This window comes from Camelina sativa, chromosome 5 (genome assembly GCF_000633955.1).
Source record: "Camelina sativa cultivar DH55 chromosome 5, Cs, whole genome shotgun sequence".
Classification (NCBI taxonomy): domain Eukaryota; kingdom Viridiplantae; phylum Streptophyta; class Magnoliopsida; order Brassicales; family Brassicaceae; genus Camelina; species Camelina sativa.
This window is the reverse complement of record NC_025689.1, coordinates 20,188,579-20,198,627: the sequence shown is the minus strand read 5'-3', so window position 1 is coordinate 20,198,627 and position 10,049 is coordinate 20,188,579. Positions and strand designations below refer to the sequence as shown.

The 10,049-nt window shown below is 25.3% G+C and overlaps 1 long non-coding RNA gene across 2 annotated transcripts; it reads left to right on the top strand.

Moving 5' to 3' along the window:
* Positions 7,905-9,784, top strand: LOC104787281. Of its 2 annotated transcripts, none has more exons than XR_767828.2 (5): positions 7,905-8,183; positions 8,350-8,430; positions 8,584-8,654; positions 8,785-8,856; positions 9,488-9,784. It is a non-coding gene; the product is annotated as an uncharacterized LOC104787281 (long non-coding RNA). The 2 variants fall into 2 exon arrangements; XR_767829.2 differs by lacking the exon at positions 9,488-9,784 and adding an exon at positions 9,005-9,293.

The window sequence follows — 10,049 nt, the reverse complement described above, 5'->3', positions numbered from 1 at the left end:
TGAATTTAAATTTAACTATGCAAATTTAAAAAATAAATATGAATAGATTAGAAAGGCAAGAAATATAAAAGAAATATTTTTTTATATAAATAAAATAAAAATTGAAAACAATGTTAAATATATATAATACTTTCTACATTAAAATATAGAATCAAACTCTTACAAGTTACAACACATATGAGATATAACAACATTTGATATTGGTAGGAGAGGAGGAGAGAATGTTTACTATAAGATGGTAATCCAAATTAGATAATGGAGATGAATCTTTGAAAAATAGAACAATGTAATATCTATATATATACAATACTTTCTAAATAAAAATATAGAATCGAACTCTTACAACACATACGAGATATAACAACATTTGATATTAGTGGGAGAGGAAGAGAGAATGATTACTTATAAGATAATAATCCAAATTAGATAAAGGAGATAAATCTTTTAAAATAAAAACAATGTAAAATATATATCATGTAGTCTCTAAAATTAAAATTTAGCATTAACAATTTACAATGATATTTCTTTTTTTTTACAACCCATACAACAAAAATAAGAAATCAAAAATAACAAAAAAAAAAACGAAAAATGATTTGAGGTATTGTAGAAGAGAATGAGAGAATGTGAAAATGAGATAGTAAAAGAATGTCAGTATGAGAGAATGATAGATTGAGAGAATGCTTATTTATATGATAAAAAATGATGGAAGTTACATTTAGAACTATGGAGTTACAATAGTAATTTATTGTGTTTGAATAGAATTGAGTGGTAGAATATGATTAATGCATAATTTATTTTATTTTCAGTTATAATTTTATTTTAATGTGTGAGTTAAATGTATTGTGTTTATTGGATCTTAAATATTGTTTAAAGCAATTAGAAAAAAAAAAAAAAAAAAAATTAGAAAACATTAAATGAAAATCAACCAATAAGGAGAGACCAAAACCTTACTTTTATATATATATTATATTGCTTTAAACTTTGAAATGAGAAATATATTATAAACAATAATTTTACATGAGAAATATATTAATTTAGCCAACCAAAATATGAATATAAGTTTAGCCAACCAAAATAAATAAAAAATATTAAAATTTAACCAAAATTAATTTCTCTTGAAAGATAATAAGTTAGTAGGAGGAATGAATTAATGTACAATTATTGGATAGGAGTTACATTTGAGTTAAATGGAGTTACATGTCTTTAATTATAAATAAATATTTTAACTTTTTATAACCTAAAATAAAAGGAATACCAAGTGGCTGAATCAAAATTCACATGATTTGGTTGTTTGTTGATATAAACTCAACACTTACACATAATATTTCAAAATAAAAAATATTACTTTTTAAGTGACAAACTAAATTAGTTTTCTTATAAAATTATATGAATTCTTCAATCTCAATAATTTTTAAAATCCCAAGGATAACTTATATTTTTTTGGTTTTCACTCATCAATTTAATTTATAGTGCTAGATTTCATACTAATGGTTTCATCTTTAGAGAATTTAGTGAAATGATATTTTTAAAATTATATTTTATTTTTATATTTAAGTTCCAGTTGAATATGTTTTGTTTTTTGGATCATTTTTTATTTTGATTAAAGACACAAAAAACCAATTGTTTAATTATGTTCTTTTTGTTTTCAAAAACCTCAAATCATAAAATAAATATATATATATATATATATATATATTATATTGATCTCTGCAGATTTAACAATTGGATCACAAAACAAAATAGTCTTTATAAATGGATAAATGGATAATTATATTGATCTTTAAATATTATATTGATCTTTATAAATTATTAAAAATGATACATGAATATGTGAGATAACCAGAGACATAATAGATAATTACATATGGATCATTTCAACTTTATGATCTTATTGTGTGGTGAATATTGTAAGGAAGTATGAAAATAATGACTTATAAGATGTTAATATAAAATAGAAAATGGAGATAAACATTTTAAAAGATTAAAATAAATATATAAGATATACATATCATACAAACTCTAAAACTAAGCTTTTACAATGATATTTGATTTGATTTTTTATAACCCATACAACAACAAAAAAAAAAAAAATACAAAACAAAACAAAACAAAACAAAAAAGAGATTTGAGAGTAGTGGAAGAAGATGAGAGAATGAAAGAGTGATAGACTAAGAGAATAAGATAATGAGTATTTATAGGAAGAGAAATGATGAAAAATTACATTTAGAAAAATGAGAGTTACAATTCTAATTTATTGTTTTGTTTTAATACAATTGATTAATACAACTTAGTGGAGAAATAAAGTTAATGCATAATTTATAGGGAGAAGCTATAAAGATTTCAGTTTTATATTATGTGAGTTAAATGTGAAAATTAATTGTTTTAAATTTGTGTTTTAATATATTTTTTTTTTGTTAAAATTGCATTGCCAAGTGGACCAATAAGGAGAGACTGAAACTCTACTTTTATATATATGATTTATGTAATTTTTAACTCGAAATCAACTGATAATAGTTGCCCAAAAAAAGAGAATTTGTTATAAATATCCTTTTCGAGATACCCTTTTCAAAAATATCTTTTTTTGAACATTTTCATTTTTACCCTCTTTTACACAATTACAATATGTTAAATTAATTCTTAGAATTTTTTTTTTTAGGTTTGGGTTCTCAATTTTATATTCAGGATATAGTTTTTAGGAGGTAGGGTTTAGTATTTAGGATTTAGGGTTTATAATTTAATCATTTATATATTAAAAGGGGTATTTTTGAAAATAGACACCATGAAAAGGTATTTTTGAAAAGTGATATAGAAAAAGAGGTATTTTTGAAAATCGCCCTAAAAATATATAATTAATAAATTAGATCATTGAAAAAATAAAATAAAATAAAATAAATTTAAAACCATATTTTAATATTATTCAATCTGTCATCTTATTTTGTGGGATTCCTAACATGTTCTCGTGAATGTTAAATATCATGTAATTACAATTCAAAAATAATATTTAATGAATAGATTGACACATATATTATACATTATTTTCATATTCCTTTATACAGTAGGCTTTTAGGTGAAATAATTTAACCAACATGATATTTTAAAAAGAAAATAGGCTAATTAGAGTATATAAAAAATTAATCTTTTTATTATGCAATAATATAACATTTTTAATTATACATATATTTTTAAATTCATCATCCCTTGTATTAACACACATATTTAACTAATTATATATTTAGATTTAATTATAGTTAATATTAGGTATTTAATTTTAATTTTCTAGCTTTTCTTATTTATTTGATTAATTAACTATTATAAAACTATAATCAATTTTATTTTGTTACATTAATTGATTTTAAAACCGAATTAAAAACGAACCAAACTAAACCAAACCAAACCAAACCTAACCAAACCAAGCATAAACCGACCTAAATACAAACCAAACCAAACTAACTTTGGTTGAGTTTTACCAAAACCAAATAAAGCAAACCTAACCGAACCCAAACCAAACCCAAACTTAAACTGAAATGCCCACCCCTACGTTTTAGTATATAAAATAACTAAATTTTAAACCTTAAATCCCAAATACTAAATTCTACCCCTTTAATAATTATACCCTAAATATAAAATAGAGAACTCAAACCTTAAAAAAAATTCTAAAAATTAATTAATATATTGTAATTGTGTAAAAGAAGGCAAAAATGAAAATGTGTAAAAAGAGAGGTATTTTTGTAAAGGGATATCTCAAAAAGGGCATTTTTAACTGATTTTCAAATAGTATTGTAAATACACATTTAAAAGTACCAAAAAGTTGAACACTTCCATATAACTCATCATACATCAAATTGAAAAATTCTTGGATTCACCCCTAGGGGTGAACTTCTTTTTTTCACCCCCCTCTTAATTAACCAATCAAAATACAACAAAACGCCATGTCAGACCATATTTATAAAATAAATCAAAATTAAAATAAAAAGACAAAACAAATTCTGTAGATTTTTTAATAAGGAAATTATGTCGGTTTAGTTTATAAAGAAATGATTAGAGTGTAGTTTTTACAAAATAGTGATTAGTCATAGAAATTATATGTTGGTTTGGGTTTAAAATATTTGTGTTAGTCATAGACATATTTATATTCACACACAACAAAAAAGACAACAGGGGTATTCTCAAAAATGTCTCTTTTTCTATACCTTTTTTAAAAAATACCCCTTCATGTTGATCATTTTTAAAATTACCCCTCTTTATATACAAAATGACCAAATTACCCTTTTTTGAGTGACATCAAGAATGTACAGTCATCAAAATCGAAAATATTTTCCCGCCAAGAATAAAAAAAAATTTCCACCAAAATCGAAAATGTTTCCCGTCAAAATTATTTTTCCCGCCAAAAAAAATTTTTTCGCCAAAATTAAAAAATTTTCCCGCAAAAATATTGAAATTTATACCTTATAAAAACATTGTAAACACTTTTAAAAACCTTTTAAAAGCGTTTGCAATGTGTTTAAAAACCTTTTAAGAACCTTGTAAATGCTTTTAAAAAGCTTTTAAAAGCGTTTACAAGGTGTTTAAAAACCTTTTAAAACCCTTTTAAAAACTTTATAAAAACCTTGTAAACGTTTTTTAAAGGTTTTTAAAAACATTGTAAAAGCATTTACAAGGTGTTTAAAAACCTTTTAAAAATATTTTTAAAAACCATTTGAAAACCTTTTAAAAACCTTTTAAAAACTTTGTAAACGCTTTTACAAAGTTTTTAAAAAACCTTTTAAAATTCTTTAAAAAATCTTGTAAAAGCCTTTACAAGGTGTTTATAAGGCTTTTATAAGGTAGAAACCTTATAAAACTTTTTAAAAATCTTGTAAATTTTTTTTGACGAGAAAATTTTTATCAAATTTTTTTTGACAAAAATTTTTTTGGCGGGAAGTTTTATTCGAAAAAATATTGGCGGGAAAATATGTCGAAAATTTTTTTGGCGGGAAAATTTTGTTTTTCTTTTTATTGATTAAAATATTTTTCACCTAAGGGTAAAATGGTTATTAAAATTAAAGAAGGGTAAAAATAAAAATGGCCAAAAAATGGGGTATTTTTGAAAAGAAGTATACCAAAAAGGGTATTTTTAACAAATTTTCATAACAACAACCGAACAGTCATATAAATAAGATGGTGATATTAAACTACTCAAAATCTTAAATATTTAGTAAAATTTTCACATAATTTATTATTCAGTTTTAAAGAAAATTATAAATGAGAACAAAACCAAAGGAGAGAATAAACAAAATGAATGTAAACGAATTTGAAAAGAAAAACATGCACCAAATAGAAATTATGATAGAAACAAATCCCTCAAAAAAAATGTAAAAAAAAAAAATATCTCAAAGAAAATATGATAAAAACAAATTCCCGAAGAAAAAAATGTAAACAATTTTTTTTACTTTTTTTTTGTCTAAAATTTTCAATTCTTGTAATTCAAAAGCGGACTGCTTAGCTCGTTCCTCTAGACAGTTTGATGTTGAAGTCGCATTTGTAAACTATTTTCCTCTTGATTGGGGAGTTATAATCTAATTAATGTGTTAGAATGCAATTTGATTATGGAAGATTTTTATAAAAAAAATTTTTTTGGTAATTCAAAAATAAATTATGTTGATCAAAATGGTTGTTTCAAATTTAAGAAAAGTACCAAAGTGATATATATATATATATATATATAGAAATATGTAATTAACAAATGTAGGAAAGCTTGATTTCAATCTTTAAAGTTGTTTTCCTTTTATTTGTGTGTAAAGAAATGGGAAAAAAAAGTAAAAGAAAATGTATCATTAGAAATGTGGAAAAAGATCCCCTTTTTAATAAAAAAGAAGTACACGACTTCAAATTGGTAGACCATATAATATTAATATATATTATAACTAAGATTAATTATTTGATAGGTTATATAGATTTATGATTATGATCTTCTTAAAAAGGATATTCCAAAGAATAAAATAAAATCTCAAAGAATATTTAATTAACCATATATAGAAAAAAAAATCTCAGTGATTTCCGATTATACTAAAAATAAAATCTTACCTAACTTTATCAGAAAATTTTGACTGAGTAACGGTCAAAATTTGAATATTTAAATTAATATTATAATTTTACTGAGTAACGGGTCAAAATTTCAATATTCTAAAAAAAATCTTTTAAAACAAATAAAATAATCACATATACATGTTTTAAATAAAAATTACCAAATAAAACTTCAGATCTGCACCAACATCCAAAGGGTAAACCTAACTTATCCTATCCCATCTACCTATAGCTAGCTTTTCGACACACCGGTTTCCTAAAGTTGCTTTTGCGACTCACCTATAAAAAGAATTTCAATCCGTGCTCTAGTACGGGTAATAATATCCCCTTTTTAATAAAAGGGAAGTACATGACTTATTTTTGGTAGACCATATAATAGTTATATGGGTCATTAGTTGGTTATAGAATTGACATAATAATAATTTAAGTATAACATTTGATAATCTTTCGATATTTACGGGTCTACTTTGATTATTGTTAGATCCTATATCGCTTATTTATTCAATTATTCATAATTAATTATTAATAATAGCAATAGCAATGAATCTACTTTAAGCCTAATCGGAAATAATAATAGCATTTGAAAGAATAAAAGATGATATACACAAATAAAACAAAAATATTTTAACTTGAGAAATCTTCCGAGTTCGGTAACCCTAAACATAAAAACTGTGATTTTTGTTAAACTAAATAATATTTTGATCTTACCTAACAATATATCCCCTACTTCTATATACTGTTTAAGGAAATTTAACAAATTTAATATCTCCCGATTTAAAGAGGATTAACTTTGGAGACCCTTTCGACGGCCAAAAATATTTAAAATTAAAAATACCACTTACACATAATCTACCAAACTTTTTATAATAGATATATGAGTCCAGTCAGTACATAATTTTTTTAGACTATATAATAGATATATGAGTCATTAATTGGTTATAAAATTAAAACATTAATCATTTTAGTTGTATTTAAGTATATCATTTGTATAATTTACCTTTACGGGTTTGCTTGATAATCGAGATTCGAGATCGAGATTTATAGGGTTCGTTTGATAATCGAGATTTATAGGGTTCGCTTGGTAATCAAGATTTATATGGTTTACATAATAAACCCTTGCCATTTTAATAAATATCATATCTAAAAATTATTATTTGTAATATCACAATTTAAAGTTATATGTATTTCTTTCCTCAGAAACAACAGATGTATATCTTATTTACATGTTCTATTATTTACCAATTAAAATGTAGTTAGTTTTATGATAAAATAAGTTATAAACTTATAATTCGGTTTAAATGTAAAATATCAAGGTTATAAGATGATATTGTTTAATGCTAAAAAATATATCAAATGAAAATATTTAAATTTGTTGTATAAAATAAAATTTAACGCGTGCTATAGCAGAGTACTAATCTAGTAGTAATAATAATATTCTCGACACTAACCTGAAAAAAAAAAAATATACACACTAGAATCAATGTAACATATCTATATACATTCAAATCAAAATATGATTCGATTTCGTATAATTGACATCATTTTTATATTTCCTATTCTACCCCTCCACCAATCACAATATTGATTATCCCTACTATTAATCGTAAAACATTGCCTGAAAAAAACCTTAGTTTTGTAAGAATTTACAATACAATGCCATTGCAATTATGATCAAATTTTCGATTTTTTAAAAGGGTACAAAGGAAATTTCCAAGCCCATGGAAACGGATAAAGACGCGGATCTTCTTTGACCCGTTTTAGTTTATTCCGGATCCTTTCCTTTAATCATGACCGTTGATTCACTTCGATCATATCCGTTAATTTAAAAACCTAAAAAGTGTTTCTCTCTCTCCCTATTGTCGCCGTCTCCAATTTTTTACAGAGTTTTTGTTAATTTCATAGGAGCTTTTCTACGCAACAACACTAGATCAGCAGAATTAAACATGAATTTTCAGTGGATTCAGCTTTATTTGATGTCTTCTTTTTTTCTCTTCTCAATCTCTTTGTTTCCTTCCAAACCCTAATCTCTCTTTTGTTTCATAATCAAAATCCAATTATTCTGTTCAATACATGTCGATGATGGCGGGTATACAAGCAGTGCGATGTTCTCGTGGTCACTGGTTTGTACATTTTCCCTAATTTTGATGTTCTTTATTAGAGTCCCTAATATTCTTCAACCTAATTTATAAAACCTTTGAATGTTCTTTTTCTGCTTTGATCGCATAAAGGTGTTAACTTTTCTTTTTTCAAAAAAATATTTCTCAGATTCTTTTGATATTTTTTCAGTTGTTGGGTGCCAAAAATTGAAAGACACCGAATGGTTTTTTGAGTATAACGGCGCAAGATACCTTACCAGAACTTGCAGAGGTCATTATTATTAGCTCTTCTTCTATTCATATTATTTGTTTCATATCCATTAAAAAATTGCGGTTTTTGTTGGACAAGTTAACATTTTTCAATTTTCAAAGGGCTTGAAGTTTTACTAATCAGTATGAATATGTTTGATGGGTTTGTTCTCAGATGGTGGAAAGAAAGCTGTTTTCCAAGAGATGTTTATGTTTACTTTGCTTGAAGGGCTTAGGGATCTTAAGGTTGCTAGCAATACACTCTCCACCGATGACTTCATTGGGAAATTCTTAAGGTTCCATATGTGTAATGCTTAAAAATTCCTGATTTGTATTTGGAATTGAGTATTTTGCATTGTTTGTTTGTTTTTGTTAGGATTCAATTGCAGAAGGTTCTTTCTCAGGGATATGACAATTGCACCTAAAATTTGCAGACTAAAACTGGGAGGTATGAACAATAGCTATACTTTGCTTTCTATTGCATTGACTTCATGTTTGGTAATTTATAGTTGCATGATGTACATTGGTCTAAGCTAATTTTGGTGATAGACTTGCTTATTATCAATGAAGCTTTTGATGTGATTTGTACTATATAGTGATTGAAGATGTAGTTCTCCCATGTTGTAGCTCCATGCTCGACCCTTCTGCGGTCCTGTTTGCGTTCTCGGCAGTTGCCCATGGCCCCATGATACTACACATATCAGTATACTTTGGTTTAGCTATGTTATAGCGTGCATGTTTTTTTATTTAAATAATTTGCAGAATTTTTTGTTGTGTAAGTTGCATGTTCTGTTTCCTAGAATATGAGTGATAATTGATTTTAGAGGATTTACTTTGTACTTGTGCATTTTAAAATCAGGAAAAACAATGCTTTGCTTTTGTCCACTCCTTCCATAAGTTGAATTCTCAACTCCACTGTTGAAAATGTTTATTGTTTTCATTGTTCTCAAAATTCAACTTACATTAGTACAATGGTTTTAGTTTATATGATTTCATGATTGGTATTGGGTATTTTATTAAAGTAATATCGAGTATCAATATGGTATTGAGAATTTAACTATAGTAACACATATTTGCAGAATTTTCTCATGGGTGGTTGAGTTAGTTCATCCTTTTAAACGTTACAAGATATGTCATTGCGTGTGAATGTTCGATAAAGTTAAACAGAGGAGCTTGGACTGATCATGAAGACAAATCTAGGAGTAAAGAGATTTCGTCACCCATCAAACATATGTACAGAGTACTTGCTTTTGTACTCAATTTTCAACACAAATGACAAAGTATGATAATTGGTCGAGACTGAGCCTGCTGGAGAAAGTGAAGGGTATACATTTTTCTATACATAAAGGATTTATGTTCAATTGTTTTGTTGAGCACGTACACTTTTTATTATTAAACAACACTGGACATATTGGATAAACTAAATTGTTTGAAATCAAATAAAAAAATGGATTTGACAAGATGCCACTGAGTTTTGATTCAAATAAATTGCTGTACTTTCCCATTTATATTTTGTCATAGATTATTGAAATAAAAATATCTGAATTTTTTGATGTTACAAGAATACATTAGAAATCAAATGTAAATTTACGACAATTGATATTGGACTAAATAATGGTAATAGTTAAGTTGTAAATATGG